A 17,614-nucleotide genomic window follows, 5' to 3' on the forward strand; every position below is an offset into this window, starting at 1 on the left:
CAGCAAATAATTGGGCAAGCTGTGCCACTGCCTTCCAACCAGGGCTTTCATTTCTGCCCTGTTCGCTGCAGTTGGCTTAACATATTGAACACTGTTATCAAGTGGACGTTTCACTTCACTCCCTGCCTCTTTCTGCCCAGAATAACTTTACAGTCACAAACAAAGAGGCGGCACGAGGACTGCAGCTCACAACACAGGATGGGCTCTGCCCAGGCATTCAAACAAAGGGCGGAGCTGTCTGGGGGCCTCCAGAGAGCACGGTGGGCTCCTTTTCCCTTGTGGATGGCTGAGCTCTCATTAACCCTACAGGAATTCTGCTTCCTTCACTGCTGGGCGAGCAGTGGCCACCGTGAAATGCCGGTCAGTGGAAAGGCTGGGTGGATATGCCCTGCTTCTAAAGCCTTATCTTTTTCCTACACCCAATGGCTTCCCTCAATACAATCATCAGCTATTGGATTAAGGCAATGCTCTCTGATGAGTCCCCTCATCTCTCCCCAAACCCCACCGCCCTGCTCCCAGTCTGAGAACCTCAAACTATTTGGCCACAAACAAGATGCAGAAAGTAAACAAAAAAGACCTCCTAGCAACCAAAATATGATTGCACCATAGGGTGGGTTTAAATGCTCAGATGTGTATGGGCAGGTAAGGTGAAGTAAGTGAAGCTGATGGTGGGAAGGAAAAGCAGGAATAGTGAGTTCGTTAACAGAAATTATCGATTGGCCAAGGTGACTTGGACATGGATGGAGGGTGGGGACTGTCCTCGCGTGCCCCACCTAAGGCGAGCTGCTCCCTCTCATGCCAGCGAATGGGGGCCCCAGGCCACCAGCAATGCTGAGGTTTTAGGAGAAATGAGAAATCTGAATTTTACTGGAAATTCCCTCACTTTTTAAATGGTATCATCTGATTAACACATTTTTAAAACATTATGAGCGTGCAAGCACACACCCCTGCACATACACGTGCACACAACCCTGCAGAATGCATTTAGCTGTCAGAATACCAGTTTGTCATCTTTAGTTTAAGCATCAAAGTCAAGTATGTTGAAGCCCTCAAAGGGTGGTTCATCTATAGAGCTCAATGCCCATTTTGTTACTTTATAAGATCAACACCTCTAATATTTATAATGATCAAATTATTTAATGTCTATTAAAGGGCTTAAACAACTGTGAAGAACAGTGCAAACACTGGACCAACCCAGACCTTGTTTAAAAACAAGCAGAGGACATTTACTGAAATACAAATAAAAAGGTACTAAAATATATTTTATGCACGGCTTCTGCATATTCTATTTTAAAAGGCATTTCTTAAATATTTTTACTCAAAATAGCTTTTTAAAAAATTAACTGTTTTGTGCAGAAAAGGCTGGCTTCAATTTTCTGTAAGAGGCACAATTATGAAAAACTTTTCCTCAAAAATGCCAGACAAATATATCTACCATGTGATTCTATATCAGGTGTCAGCAAACATTTTCTGTAAAGGGTCAGATAATAAATATTTTCAGCCTTGTAGACCATTCGGTCTCTGTCGTCTGCTGCAGTGATATGATAGCCACCCTGAAAATATGTAAACAAATGAGTATGGCTATGCTCTAGTATAATTTTATTTATAGACTCTGAAATTTGAATTTTATATAATTTCCATGTCATAAAACAGTCTTCTTTTGATTATTTTCCAGCCATTTTAAAATGTAAAACCATTCTAAGGTCATGGCCCATAAAAGAAACAGGTCAGAGTTAGCTCCTGTGCTCTAATTTGCTGATCTCTGCTCTAGATGATAACCATACTTCTCTTGGCCTAAATTTGCCATTTTGGAGCCTTTGCAATCATCTATCATTTCTGTTGCTTTCCAGATGAGGAAAAGCTGCAATGGAGGTGTGGTAGACTGAATTATGCGCCCCAATTTAGGCATGTTCTTAATCTTAATCAGCATGCCTGCAGGTGTGAACCCACTATCATTAGGACCTCTTGAAAATGATATTTTTAGTTAAGGTGTGGCCCAACTGAATGAAGGTGGGCCTTGCTCCGGATTACTGATGTCCTTTATAGGCAGAAGAAATTCAGACATAGTCAGAGAAAGCCACGGGGAGGAGCTGGAAGCCAGAAGACAAGAGAAAGAAGAGGACAACCACGTGACTCCAGACGCAAGCCAAGGAACCCCAATAACTGCCCGCAAACCGGAACCAAAATGTCACAGACCTTGGGGAGAAAGCATCGCCAAGCTAGCCCCTTGATTCTGGACTTCTCCTAGCCTCAAAATCATGAGCCAATACCTTCCCATTGTTTAAGCTAACCCCCTGTATGTAATTAGGCATAGCAGCCAAGCAGACTAAGACGGGAAAATAATAATTTTGATCAAACCTTACGAAGCCCCTTTATATACACCATCTGGTTTGTAGTGCAAACTGCTTGGACAAATAATTTAGACTCAGCTTCAGTTTCCTTTTCCCTTTTCTGTAAAGTGGAGGTAATAGAAGCTATCTTGCAGAGCTCTGAGGGTTAAATGGGGTGATGTATGTGAATGCACATATGTACATAAATATACTTTATCCAGGTGCCCACTGACCCTAATTTCTGCCAGGGGCAACAGGGTCCTTGGGACCAACGAGCTTCTCTTGGCCAATCCCAGACATGCCTGGGAGAGTCAGATGCTGCTGTGCAAAGCAGGATGCTGAGCCGTCTTATATGCCTCAGTTGTCCTCCTTCTTCTAGAAAATGGAGATATTAAGAGCACTGACTTCATAGCGTTAAGAGATTGACAGGTTAATTAATACATAAAAAGAGCTTAGAACGATGCCTTGCACTCAACAAATCTCAAGCATCTACTTCTCTGCTGCCAAACTCAGCTCATATAGGACGGTCAGAACTCTGCCCGCCTTCCTGGGTACATTCAGGGAAGCAGAACAGTTGTGCATGAGGGGCTCCCTTAGAGATCCCAGAGTCCATTCCAGATTACCAGGGGCAGTGTCAGCCCCGTCTGCCCCTCCCACCACCCCAGAGTGGTTTCCTCCAACTTCTAATTTTAAAAGCAGCCTCCTGAGACTGCTTTCCAACTGCTTTCAACTCGGTCACCTCTTCGGAAAGCCCACCCACCAGGGTCCCCTGCAGAAATCTAAGGCTACAGCTAAGTATGCACACAGTGGTTAGGACTATCTTCTGGCTTCCAGCTCCTCCCCGTGCCTTAGTTTCCCAATTCAAAACGGGATATCAGAAATCTACCCAAGCAGTGGAAAAGCAATCTATCTGAGATGATACATACTTGGAATCTGTCCTTGGTATAAGCTATTATCTTCTATTATCCTACCCAGGCTTACCACATTCTTTCAGGACATTTTTGCATTTTCCTAGTTTCCTAGCAGCCCCCTAGGAGTAGCAAATTTCCCTTCTGGAATGAATTGCCCTGCTGGTAACTCTAATTGCACTGGAGTAGAGGAGACAGTGGAGGAGGAAGACCACAAGCACCTACAAAATTTTACCTTTCGCTAAATTTCAAGAACAGACTAGGTCATTATTTGTCTCTCTATGCAAGGTTTCTCTGAATCCAAATGTCTCCTCTGAGAAAAAGATGACAAACCCATGAGGAGGGGATCTTGCGTGTCTCGGCCTGTCCAACAGCTAGAAACTCTTCTGGGACCCTTCCCATACCAACTACTTGCAAACTGCACCCCCACCCCCATCATTCGAATATTGAAGTTGCAAGGGGAAGAGATTTCTACTTGAGGGACAACATTATACAACCAGCTGCTTCCAGACATCTGTGTCTGGATGATACTCTCCCCCTCACCCCAACTTTTATCTTCTGAACATTTAAAAATAAATAGAAACAAAACAGTCATAAAATAGGCAGTGGTTTCCTCCAACTTCTAATTTTAAGAGTTCTATTAAATTCTTGCCCCCTTTTTGTTTTATCCAATCCACCATCACGCTCGCTTCTTTCCCACACAGCCTGGCATTTACTTGAGTGTGGAGGGTTAGTTAGGGCAGAACTACTTTGCCAAAGGAAGGGGGAGGGGTGGTGGTGTCTGTTAAGCAAGTGCCTAGATAAATCCCCCCAAAGCATACCTGTTCTGTTTTCCTAGTAATTAAAGCCAGAAAATCTGCCTCCAAGGTATGTCCTGTGTTTGCACTTAACTGAAGAAAATGTTTGCATTTGTTTTTCCCATGGGTTAAAGGTGTTTGCCTTTTATATTTACCACTCCATCCTTTTAGATGATATCCTTAAACTCTCAAAAGCAGTGGGGAGTTTGTTGTACATACTGAAGGCCTAATCCTGGCCTTTCAGCTGATGATGGATTTTTGATCACCACCCTTCCACGTGTCTTCATGTGTTGTCACCTACGTAACAGGGTGGTCTTAATTATGTTTTGTTTTTCGGTTTATTGGTTAGTAGGCTCTGTGGACCTAAATACCTAGAACATTAATTCTCAATTCCTGTGAGTTAGCAAAGTGAGCTTGGGAGACTTAGGGTAACCAACCATCCCGTTTGCTGCGACATGGGATTTTTGGGGCTAAAACGGGAAAGTCCTGGGCAAACCAGAAGAAACTGGTCACCTTCGATACCGCCGGCCCCACCCTCTCCCAGATTGAGAAGACAATCACTGCTGAACGGTATTACTGTTTAGATGACATTTGGTAACTGAGGAGCGCAGAAGGAAAAGAAATGTTCAAACCCCGGATCTGGGGGAGAGAGGTGGGGTGGGGTGGAGGGAGGTATGTGCAGAGCACCACCAAGTTTGCAACCCGCGATGCAGAAAAACTGCGTGATTCCTCCTTGCATAACCCCGAAGCACTGAGGCATGGGGCAAGATGATTAAACATGCATGGGGTGGCTTTACCGTGAACCCAAAAGAGTGCATTTATATCATACCAACTTCACAGATGTTGTATTCATTAGGGTTCTCTAGGGAAACAGAATCAACAAGAGATATCTATAAGCATAAGATTTTATAAAAGTGTCTCACGCGGGTGGTGGTGGTGGTGGTAGTAACAGCTGCAGCTGTGAGGGGGTTTCAGAGGATGGTGCTGATTAAGGAATTCCAAGGTTTTGCCATGTTCTGTTCAGGAGTATCGGGTTGGGCAGCTTTATTCTGTGGCTGAAGCTAGTAAGAATGAAACTGGTGGTGGAGAAGGAATTGAAGTCTTAAAAAATGAACCTCATGAGAAGGATGGAGAAAAGGGGCAGTACACACACAAAATTTATCACCTAAAGAGCAAAGTTCCAGCATTTGTGAAGATGATTGCTCCTAAGGATTCCTTAGTATTGGAAAAGCCTGGAATGCATACCCCTGTCATGAATATATATTTCATGAATATATGAAAGACGATTTCTTCATTGGAATTGAAACATGGCACAAACCAGACCTGGGAACATTAGAAAATGTAAACAGTTTAGCTCCTAACACATGAAAAACCGTCAAAATCGTCTACATAGATATTGCAGATCAAAGTCAAGTTGAACCAGCAGGCTATAAAGCTGACGAAGACCCAGCGTTATTCCAATCAGTCAAGACCTAGAGAGGCCCTTTGGGACACTACTGGAAGAAGGAGCTGCCAAACAACCCAGACTGCCCTAAGATGTGTACCTGTAAGCCTGTGACCATCAAATTCAAGTGGTGGAGACTGCAAAACAAAGTAGAAAACTTCATTCAGAAGCAAGAAAAAAGGATATTTACGAACTTTCATGGCCAGCTCTTTTGTTGGATTGACAAGTGGATTGATCTGACAGTGGAAGACATTAGAAGGATGCAAGATGAAACTCACAAAGAACTAGAAACCAAAAAAGGGCAACAATAGCTAGGATTTTTTTTTTTTTAAATCAGCTTTCTCTGTCTGAATGCAGCTTTTCTCCTGTCAGTCCTGCAAGCTCGAGTAGAATATCATGAAATCCTTCAGGTCACAAACTGTCTTCTTTAACTTCTTGTCCTTCCTAAAACATGCCAGCCCCTGTAGTCAGATCACATTAGTAATCTGATTTGCTGACAGCCCAACCATCCCTGTGCCTCATTTTCCCACATCCGATGTCCCCACTGGAGTGATTGCCGTGACTCAGGCAGGGTGTTTAGACTCCTTCCACACCTGCAAGGCCCGGTTGTCCTCAGCCACAAATCCCACATCTCACATGTCCTCTATGTACTCAGGATAGAGACTTAATTTTACCTTCTGGGGACTGTTGTAAGATAGGTTCTCTCAAAGCCTAATCATTGTCTGCAAAGTATGTGGTGGGAGGAGGAGTACTGCTAATTTTATGAAATAGTCTAGTCCTCTCCTTTTAACAAACTTAACACCCACTGGCATCTGTAGGATCATTGGGAGCTTGGGCACACATGGGAACAAAAGCCCGGCGAATGATTTTAATGTTTTTCTAACAACTGTGGAGATTTGAGGAAATGGGAGGTGAATGTAAAAGACCTAGTTTACTTGGCAGTCTCTTGTGTAAATTACAGTAAAACAAAGTAAATGAAATTTAAATAAAAATTAAATTTGATCACAAAATAGCATTTTGTGTGCTTGAGTGGTTGTTTCCCCAATGCCACTTCTGGTTTGGGAAACAGTGGACCACTTCCCATCAAGTTTTTCAAGAAAACTCTAGTTTGCAGCACTACCACTCTGGGAAAAATAGGGGAAAAAAAACTTTTTTTTTTTTTTTTATTGCAGACTCTTACTCTTGAAATGCACCTATGCCACATTAAGTTGTTACTTTTGGTTTCTTAAATAATTTTGTCTTTAAAACTTAAGCAATAAACTAAAGGCTTACGTGTTTTTTAAGAAAAAAGTGTCTCACGCAATTGTGGGTATGCATGAGTCCAAATTCTGTAGGCAGCAAACTGGCAACTCCAATGAAGATGTTCAAAGAACTCCTCAGGCAGCAAACTAGCAACTTTGATGACCTCCTCAGGAAACCCTTTGCTGGCTAGTCAAAGAAGTGAAGGTCCTCTCTCTTTCTCCCTTAAATCTTCAACTGATTGGATTAAATCCAGCTGATTGAATTTTCTCATTGAGGAAGACACACCCTTCATTGATGTAATCAGTCACAGCTGCATTCAGTTGACTGATGATTTAATAAACCAGCCTTCTGGTTTATTAACCAGGCACAAATGTCCTTGCAGTAATGGTTAGGCCAGTGCTTGCTTGACCAGATATCTGGGTACTATCACCTGGCCAAGTTGACACATGAACCTAAGAATCACAGATGTTCCCCAGTGGATATAAGAATGTTTTAGTAACAAGCTAAATAATGACGGGAGAATTGTTCATTACAGTGTTAATAACTGTTATTACAATGATAAGAAAATCCCAAACGCCTCCTCCCTCCAAACCACAGGTGACTCAAGAGCACTTCTTTCTGTATGGGGTGAGGTTATTAGAAAAAATGGAGGAACTTACAGATGGAAATACTTATTATAACATATTTACTAAATGGGGAAATGAGGCTAGAAAAATGTAAACTCATTTTGCTAAGCAGCACAATCAATGAAACCATTGGATGTCTGAAGCTCAATTTCCAAATTTGTAAAACTTTAAAACTGAACTAGATGCTCTCCTCTAAGTGTCATGACTATTCTAGATTCTGTGCAGAATAAAGAGGAGGCTGTTTTTATAGGAAAATTAAACTTGGGAGGCTTGGTTTAGATTGAGTAATTGCAGGGAAAGGTCCAAACAGTGCTATAATTACTGACCAGAGACAGAGAAGAGTTGGAAGTGGGTGGAGGTCAGCTAGCTCCGAGAGACAAAGGGTTATGAGAAGAGAACCTGATAGAGAGGTGTTTAATCTCTCCAGGAGATGACCCAACTCTTGGCTAAGACTTCAGGGAGTGGGGGAGGACAATTTAAAAATGATCACAAGATAGGACTCGGAATCCAGGGCAGGGAGGACCTTGCTTCTTGGGAACCCCAAAGAGCTCAAAGAAGTAGCTCCAACTCAGACTGAGGGCAGAATTGCTCATTTTTAATGAACGGGAAGTTTATCTAAGCATTGGGGCTAAGGACCAAGATGGCTAATGGGGAAATGAAACAGGAAACTTCTGGAAGATGGGACTGATCATGGCACAAAGCTAAATCCATTAGGATGACCTGGGTATCACTGGATTACTTAATGAAGATTCCTGATTTATCCTCCATTATTTCCACAGGGTACAATGAACTTTTACATCTGTTCAACAGAAAGACTGTGGGGAATGAATGTCATAGAAGTAGAGTGAAAGAGCAAAGGCTTTGAAAGCAAAACATGCATCCGTCCATTCTTGGGAAAAGTGGCTCTAAAAGTAGCTCTAAGATGAACATATTTGGAGAACACCTCCAGTTACTCCAGCCTTTTTCTAAAAGCATCTCGAGAAAGAACACCACATGCTCTGCAGGTGTATGAGAGAAAGACAAGCTGGGGAGTAGACGTGCCACTGAGAAGTCACATTAAGAAATGATTAGTTAGGAAAGTAATTAACATACTTCCACTTTTGAGGTAACTTTCTAAGATGGCAAATTGTCCACTCCTGGAAACCCAGGAGAAAAATCATGCACAAAAAGCTTAGCCAGGCTATTTGCACTGCCAAATGATGGGTTAATGCCACCAAAAGATCACCCTTATAAAAACCCAGATCTGATTTTAAAGCCGAGACCCCCACTGTCGGGCTGCTCCTTTTATTTCTTTGGTGCACAGTGAGGAGCCAATTTGGTAAGTCAGGATTTAAGCACACTCTGGCTTGAGATGAGCTGGTGCTGCCCTCGGATGGGCCTGGCAATTGAGAAACATTCCTGGGATGAGAAAGATGCTTTGGAAAACCTAGGGGACACTCCACTAGTGCTGTCCAGGAACAAGAGGAGGAGTTCAGCAAATGTCCAAGAAAGACTGAACATGGCTGGAAGATGGTGTCTGAAGGAAAACCCTGAGGATCTGGCAAAGTAATTTAGGCCATAGAGGGGAGAGGAGGGATGGATGATTTGCAGTTAACAGGGCAGCAGTGCTGAGGAACACCAGCATATTAAAAATTATTTCCTCTTGACTCAAATTAATAAGTATTTTCATTAGCCCACTATGTCAGGCTTCCCAAAATGCAAAAGATCCCCAAGAGATTATAGTATAGTCGGGATAATATAAGAATCACATTCATAATTATAATGCAAGAAAGATTATAGAATGACATAAAGGAGTTACAATAAGGTTTATGAAGGTGTAAAAGTGAGGGGGGAAAAAAAAAACAAGAAAAGCTTCCTAAATGACAAGCCATTGAATACAGAACCTATAAAGGTCATTGCTTAAATCAGAGAGATGGAGGAGAATGAACCAAGAGTGGTATGAAGGAAAAGTACAAAAGGTAGAAATAAAAGGCACGGAGTGTCACTTCGGGAGCGAAGCAGTGAGCACTGATGCTCAGGTGCTCTCCAACAGGACCTCGCATGCCATGTAGAGAGGTTTATACTGCATTCAGTCAGCTACTGACACCCACTGAAGATGCTGGGATTGAGAAATGTTATTCTTAGAACTATGCCTTAAGAAGAAAACTGAGGCAGGGATTTTAGAATGGTTTGAAGAGGGAGACTTGGACCAAGGTGACCACTTAGGTGAGCCGAACAACAACATACATGAGAGGCACAATGGGCCAGACCTAGAACAGTGGTCTTGGGAACAGGACGCTTGATCCACACTAGAAATTGATCACAGGCAGAATGTCCCAAGTGTATTCATTAGAGATGGGGACCCCAAAAACGGAGAAGTTGGGTAGCATGACGAATGGTGGTACCATTAATAGAGATTCTGGAGACATGGGGGAAGTGGGGGGATGGAACGGGGAGTATATGCTGGAGGGAGCTGTGGGAAGAGATATCCAGGAGACAGAGAGAGAGGTGGCGGAGGGGCTGTGGTCTATGATGCAGGTTTGGGATTCATTGTACAGAGATGGTGATGAACTGTAGATGTCGGTGAGGTCACAAAGGGAGAGAGAATGGTAAGAGTCACACTGAGGAAAGGATCAAGGGGGATGTTTTCTGAAAACTCAACCCTAAAGGATGAGGTTGAAAAAGAAACACAAAATTTCCCTAATTGTGAGTGTCACTAAGAACAGCGGCTCTAAAATTCAATTGTTATTCAAGTCTCAATTCAATAGTTGGTAACTAAGAATATGAAAACAGAATTGTCCATTTTAGTACAAATTTCTCAAAGAGGGATTATAAAAGCATGATCTTTAACACATTTGGCAATACGATGGGCTTTTCATAATGTTGAAGTCATCACTTCCTACTGCTGGCTTGGATAACCATCTCTTCCTAGCACTTTACCCCATCTGCCTTTCTAAGTGAAGCAGTTTTTAGAAAAAGAATGATTCTATCCTTTGCACTGTATGTAGATGGGGGACAGAGCACTGGATTAGAAGATGGGTCTTGCTAATCACTAGCTGTTCAGTAAATTCAATCAATGTTTGGAGTAGTCATACATGGTGGTTTGAATCTGTATGTACCCTAGAAAAAACGTATTCTTAAAGTTAATCCATTCCTGTGGGCATGGACCCATTGTAAGCAGGACTTTTGATGGGGCTACTTCAGTTAAGGTGTGAACCACCTCATTTGGGATGGGTCTTAATCCTATTGCTGGAGTCCTTTATAAGAGAATGAAATTCCCACAGAGAGAGAGAAATCCACAGGAAGCAAGAAGCTGAAATCAATGAAACCTGGAAGAGAATGGAAGGACCAGCAGACACCGCCTTGTGCCTTGCCACGTGACAAAGAAGTCAAGGATCATCAGTAGCTGGTCTTTGGGAAGAAAGCACTGTCTTATTGGTGCCTTGATTTGGACATTTTCCTGGCCTCAAAACTGTGAGCAAATAAATTCCCATTGTTTAACCCAACCCATTTTGAGATATTTGCTTTGAACAGCCTAGGAAACTAAAACAGTAAACATCCTACAAGGAGATTGGGTTCTAAGTCTGTGAGTTTAGAGAAAAAAAAGATACAGTCAAAAATTCCTCTGGAAAAAAAAATCTCTTAAGAACATGTAACATTAATATAATTAATTCCAATACATCCAAACTTCCCCTTTAATCTTGATCTAGATGCTTCATTCTTCTAACAGGCACCAGATAAAGAAGCTGGCTCGAGCTGAGGATCTATGTTACAAGATAGATGCATACTCTATTTTGAACATGAGTGGAAACCAAGACCCACCTTGGGAAAAAGCTGTTTCCACCTCACACTCACAAATTTATGCACGTGTGTGTGTGTGTGTGTGTGTGTGTAACTGAGTTTGCGTTCGTTAAATCCATTGCCCATGTGCCAGGGGTATACCACGTATAAGGAAAGCAAAAATAATCAGCCACGGTCACCACCCTTGAGCTTCAGTCCACAAGGCCACTAGCAACACAAATAAACAAGAACTCGGTGAGGCTGATAATAGCACTGTTACAGGAGTCCAGGAGCAAGAATTAGGAAAGGCTTTTTAGAGAATGTGACTCTTAGGCTGAATCTGAAAGAAGAGCCCGTGTGGGTCAGATGAGGGATAACAGCTCTCCAGAGCATCCAAGCAGAGGGACAGGCATGTATCAAGGTGTGGACTCTGGAAGGGACACATATGGGGTCTACATGTGGGCTAGAGTACAGCTAGAGAAGGTGGGGGCCAGATTGAGATGAGCTCCCTGTGCCCAGCAAAGGGGCTAAGACTTTATGCTGTAGGTGAGGGGATCCATAGAGGGTTTCTAAAGAGAGAGATGTGAGCCTATGGTCATAGGTGCATTTTATAAAGGTCACTCTTTCACACGGAGGATGGATTAAAGCAGGTTGGGAATGGAGTAGGGGAAGCTAGTTAGAGAGGATTTCTACTATAGTAGGGAGAGCGATGAAGAGGGATGGGCGATGGCACCAGAAATGAGAGGAGGTCAACAGCTAAATGCAGTTAGTTGAATGTTTCTTTTGTGTGTGTGGGGGGGGGGGCACTGTTTCAGTTTGCTAAGGCTGCTGGAATGCAATATACCAGAATTGGGTTGACTTTTAACAAGGGGGATTTATTAAGTTACAAGTTACAATTCTAAGGCCGTGAAAATGTCCAAATTAAGGCATCAACAAGAGGATACCTTCTCGGAGGAAAGGCTGCTGGCACCTGGGGAAGGCACATGGTGACGTCTGCTGGTTTCAAAATGGTGCTCTCTGTCCAAATGTCTCTGGGCATTTCTCTCTCAGCTTCTCTGAACTCTTTCCAAAATGTCTCTGCCTTTTGTCCTCTCACAGAGGACTCCAGCAAAGGGATTAAGACCCGCCTTGAATTGGGTAGGTCACATTTCCATGGAAACAACCTAATCAGATGATTCCACCCACAAAAGGTCTGCATCCACAAGAAAGGATTAAAAGAGTCTGGCATTTTCTGGGTATGTAACAGCTTCAAACCAGCACAGGCACCTTACTGGGCTCGTGCACACACCACCCACTTCCTCTCCAGTGACCCTATGAACTGGGAGCTGTCAGCTCATGTCATTCCCAGGCCTAAAAGTAGTGGTTCTCTTTGGCTATTATGATTCCACCTTCTTACTCTGGTCTACACCTAAGGGACTGCACAACCTATTCCTCTCCTCCACTTCCCACGCCTCACTCCACCCAAGCACACCGGATCACAGCTACGCTGGCTTCTTTGTTGCTTCCTGAACACCCAGGTTGTTACTTCTCTCATACCTCAAGACGTTTGCAGCAATTCCTAGTCCATCTGCCTGAAACCTCTTCTGCAAGCCCAGGGTGTGACATTTGCATTTTAAGGGGGGACACAGTTGATGAGCCACCTTCACTAATAAGCCTCCCCTGACCCACCATCTAAAGGAGGTCCCTTCCTATATCAGCCTGTTTATTTCCTTCGTGACACTTATCTTGCTTATCTGTCTCCTTTCTCCGATCTGTCTCCCTCTTCTAGAATATATATTCCATGAGGGTAGGACCCTTATTTGTCTTATTCATTACTATATCCCAGTACCTAGCATAGTGCCTAGGTGCTCAAAGATTTATTGATTAAATGTCCATTTTGTAGATGAAGAAAATAATCATAAAAACAATGACGATAGCACCTAACACTTAATCGACGTGCCAGGTCCTGCTCTAATGTATTTTTTAATGTTTGATATATTTTTGCTCTCTCCATTTTAAGGGTGGGGAAACAGAGGCATGAAAAAGTTAGGTAACTTGTCCAAGGTCATAGAGTTTGTAAATGGAGAGCAGGAATTCAAATTCAGGCAGTCAGGCTCTAGGGTCTGTGCTTTTGAGGCTGGTCTACACTAGCACTCTAGAGCTTGGCTACATGGCTAGTGCATGGAGGAGCCGGGATTCCAGCCTGGTTCTCTTGACTGTGCAGCTGAGCCCTTAAATCCCATATTCAGGGAGAGCCAAATCCACAGGGATGGGGTGATGAGAACCAAGATGAGGAGAGTACCCAGCTTGCAGGTCTGAGCTAATGGAGGGAAGGGTTGTTTTTGAAGAAGGGACAAATGCGTTCGGTTTTGAGCCTGTAGAGTTTGAGGGGCACGGCACCCACAGTCTCTTCTGTGCTTTGCTTCCTGCCTTTGGGACAGGGGGCATTATCCCCTCTGATCCCACCTTCTCATTTGTACAACGTGGGTAGAACTACCAGCAAGTGGGGATTCTTGTGAAGATTAAAATGAGATCACACAGACCACAGCAAGTGTTTCGTAAACATTCCCTCCATCTTCCCACACCTCCTGCTCACATGAGCAAGCCGAAAGTTCTGAGGACAGAGACTAAATATCAGGATGAAACAAGGAAGAAGGGAGAAAATTCTTGGGTAGGTCCAATGATACAACCATTGCACAAGCTTAATAAGACTTAGAATTAGCCAAGTTTCGTCGTCTGAACACATATGGTTGTTGCAATAATTAAATGAAGAACTCATAACACAAAGCCCAATTTAACAGAAGTGGGTAACATAAATCTTAACCCTTTTTCTTTTGTTCTTTGCTAGGTATGTGCAATATTTGTCTCTGGACAAATCACCCCACCTTTTGAGGTTTAAATTTTCTCATCTGCAAAATGGGAATAACAGGCCCCCTTTTACAGGGTTCTCATAAGGATTAAAGGAGATAATATATAAGAAATTTGCAAACTAAATTCTACCTGAATATAATAAAGTAACATTATTATTTTTAAAACTGTAAAAAGATCATGCCTTTTCCACAAATAATTTAATTAGTATTCTCCAAATTAAAATCGCTCCAGTGGTTAAAGCCCTATATACATCTCACTGAATCTCTACTATCACATGGAGATGCTCATTTATAGCTCTCTGGCCATAGGTTACGGAACCACCTTCCAGTGGACGGGGGATTCTGTCTGCCCAGCATGGCTCCAAGAAACCATCTGCCACCATGGCCAGCCCCAGCACTTAGTTCCTGGATGGGTAAATGACCCAGGCATGGCCAGTTAGCAGACCCCATCCCCGATTTGTTTAGGGATGCGAATTTGGACAAAGCAGGACCAATCTGAGTTCTCCTCTGAACTGTGGCTGAAACAACCAGAAAGAATATAGCTTACTTCCCCTGCCCTCCATGCAATGCCCCCAGACCAGGAGCGCCAGCTGGCAGAACTAGTAAACCTGGAGCCACTTCTGGGCATCTCGAACACCCTGAGGGGAAGTGGAGATGAATGAAGCCCACACACAGGGAAGCAGAGAGGTAGGTATGGGCCAATTCGTGCTGGTTTGCCTGGGACTTTCCCGGCTTTGGGTACTGAAAGTCTCACGCCTCAGGAACCCCCTCAGACCTGGGCAAAGGGGAACGGTTGGTCTCCCCGCAGAGGGAAGGCATGGCAAGAAAGAGCCTGGAATACCTTGTTTCCACTCTCACTCCGGCTTTATTTAGACCCCATCTTACATCTCAATTTTGTGACCCTGTAAGTTCTGCTGACTGTTTAAGCTACTATGAGTTGCATTTCCATCATTTACAATCTAAGAGTCATAACACTCTCCCAAAGAATATGCACATGTAAATAAAAGTCACAGTTAAAAAAGCAAAGTAAATCAGCATAGGAAACATGCTATTTTTAGAAAATTGAAAAATGAGGAAATTTGATCATGCGGTCACTTCTGAGGTCAGGATAGTTTATTTGACAAAGGGGCTCTGGAAAAAAAATGTATACAAAACGGAAAAAGAAAGGCAAAGGAAAATTTTCTTATAGAAGAAAATTATCATGGCGTGAGAAAGGTCAGAATAGTAGTTGAGCAAAGATTTAAAAACTTAGGCAGTTGGGGACAGGGGAGGGGAAGTAAAGCCAGAGCGGGCAGCAGCTTTACTTTTTCCTCAGAGGAAAACTATCCCTGAAGTGTGATAAGAAGATAATTCTGCCCTGGGAAACAGACTGTGAAAAACTAGACCAGTAGCAGCTTCTGCAGATGTTCAACAGTTTCACAGGCTCAAAGCAAAAATCAAAGCGGCCTCTGGCACCCTGCCCTGGGGCAGAAAGGCCAATGAAAATGCTGCAGGGATAGTCAGAAGAGTTAGAGAAAATGGGTTTTTCGCAGTAACATAGAGCAACAAAGACGAAGATGTGAAAAGTTGGAGATATATAAATGTGTGTGAGGATTCAGGCCAAGCTCCTGCTACCGGAGCCTGATGTTTCTGCAATTTGAACCAGAGAAATTCACGATCCTGAAGGACTTCCTCTGAGAATCCAGCAAGAAGGGACAAGGCTAGATGGCCCGTATTTGCCACTTTCCAAACAAGAGCCACGTAGGACGGGAAAACAGCCACTCGCCGGCCTCCCCTAAAGAAAGATGGGAGCCTGGGAACGCCAAGATCCTCCTCCTAGAAGGTTCCAGCCCCGTGTCTAAAGCAGTGTGGAAAAAGCCTAGGGGTGGAAATCTAAAATAGAGATTCTCTCAGTGGAAGGCAAAATGAAAACAAACAAAAAAAGGAGTGTGAGAATAAGTGATTTGCTGCTATTCCCATGAATATCCTTTTGGTTCAGTCTCATCCATTTTAAACTATTTTCACATAGTTTTCTGATACTGTCTAATTACAGGGCATGAAACGTTTTCTTGGTCAAATTGTTCTTGTTAAAAAAGAAAAAAAGGAAATAACTGGAAAATTTTGAGGTATCAAAGAGCAATGGTTAATTTTTCAGATGTGTTAATGGTATTGTGGTTATGTTAAAAGAGGAAGTCTTTCTTTCAGGACACATACAGAGTATTTATGGATGGAATGACGGAATATCTGAGTTTTGCTTTAAAAATAGTCTAGCATGGTGTGAGGTGGGGAGGGAGGAGATAGATGAAACTTGGTAGGTCACGTTGACAGTTGCTGAAACTGGGTGATGAGTCCACGGGGTTCATTTCATTATTCACCCTACTTTTGTGTACATTTGAAAGTTTCTACAATACAATGTAAAAACACAACAAAACGTTTTAGGGTAAAGACATAGAAAAAATTGTTCTCGTTGATCAAAATACTCAGGTTAGAAAAATAGGATATTGCGGCAGGGTGCAGAGGTTAACACTGAGGAGGGAAAGGAACAGTGCTATTTGCACTTGCAGGTTTGCAAGATATTTATGCACCATTTTCTGAAGACATAGCCTCCTTAAAACATGACATTGAAAATGAAAGAGCTGCTCTGATTAAGGATTTTCTGATGTTAAAGGACCAGATTCACACACCAAATCTTAAATCACAAGGAATGAAGGATCAAGAGTAAAACCACTAGTATCATTAGCATGTGTGATCAAATTGTACACTGCTTTAAAGATGAAGATCTCAAACGCTGAGGCTACAGCGTTTAATGATTTGGGTTTTTTTTTTTTAAAATCAATTGTAATTTGAGCAGGATATCCTGCTGCTTTCTCTCTGAAGCAGGATGTTACCCAGAAAGAAAGGAAGGAGACAAAGCTCCAGGAAATGCCCTGTTATCCTGACAAGCATCCCTTGCAGAATCATATCACTGACAAGGGCTGTGTTCCCCTTCCTCTCCGGAGAGATGCTCAGAGGAACCCTAAACTCCAACTTCCTGCAAAGGAAATGGGATGCACTTGCCAATGCTAAGGGGCTACCAGCATTTCTGCCTTTGTCTCTACAGATTCCCCATAGCTATGGGCTAGGTCTCTATGGGTTTGGGGGAATTGTGTCTTCTGCATAAAAAAAGCATATGCAGGAATGAAAGAGGACTTCCTACCTGGCCCCCTCATTTTATTTTAGCTGGAGAGATTTGAGGTTCCACAAGTTTCCATGGTTGACATGGGGTCCCACTGTTACTGAGGCAACCTACAGCAAAGCTACAGCAAAATAGGCTTTCACTGCTTGCCTCCTTAGATATCATTCTCAGTCTCCTACCTGGTCTATTTGACGAAGGCAGGAAAGGGAAAGAAGGCTAAGAAAAAAAGAGGGATGACAGATTCTCTTTTCCTTGTTTTTCTTATAATGACTAACATTGACATTACTGACTATCCTACTAGCAAGGTAACCACAGATATTTAACACAAACCAAACCACATGTTTTTCTCTTTTAAAAAAGTGACAATCCAGACTTTTGCTAAGTTACAAAATGCCTTTATCTCAGCACAATAACTGAGGAGCCACATAGCTAGTACAAAATGTTCATACATTTTAAGTGAGACTAGAAAGGGGATAAATATTTAAATATGAAAATCAGCCTCTAA

The 17,614-nt window shown here is 42.8% G+C and overlaps 1 pseudogene; it reads left to right on the plus strand.

Annotated features, from left to right (window-relative positions):
• The first annotated feature begins 5,013 nt into the window (after positions 1-5,013).
• Positions 5,014-5,790, plus strand: LOC119540838 (annotated as a pseudogene).
• Positions 5,791-17,614: the final 11,824 nt, after the last annotated feature.

The sequence above is a fragment of the Choloepus didactylus genome, chromosome 7 (genome assembly GCF_015220235.1).
Source record: "Choloepus didactylus isolate mChoDid1 chromosome 7, mChoDid1.pri, whole genome shotgun sequence".
Lineage (NCBI taxonomy): Eukaryota > Metazoa > Chordata > Mammalia > Pilosa > Megalonychidae > Choloepus > Choloepus didactylus.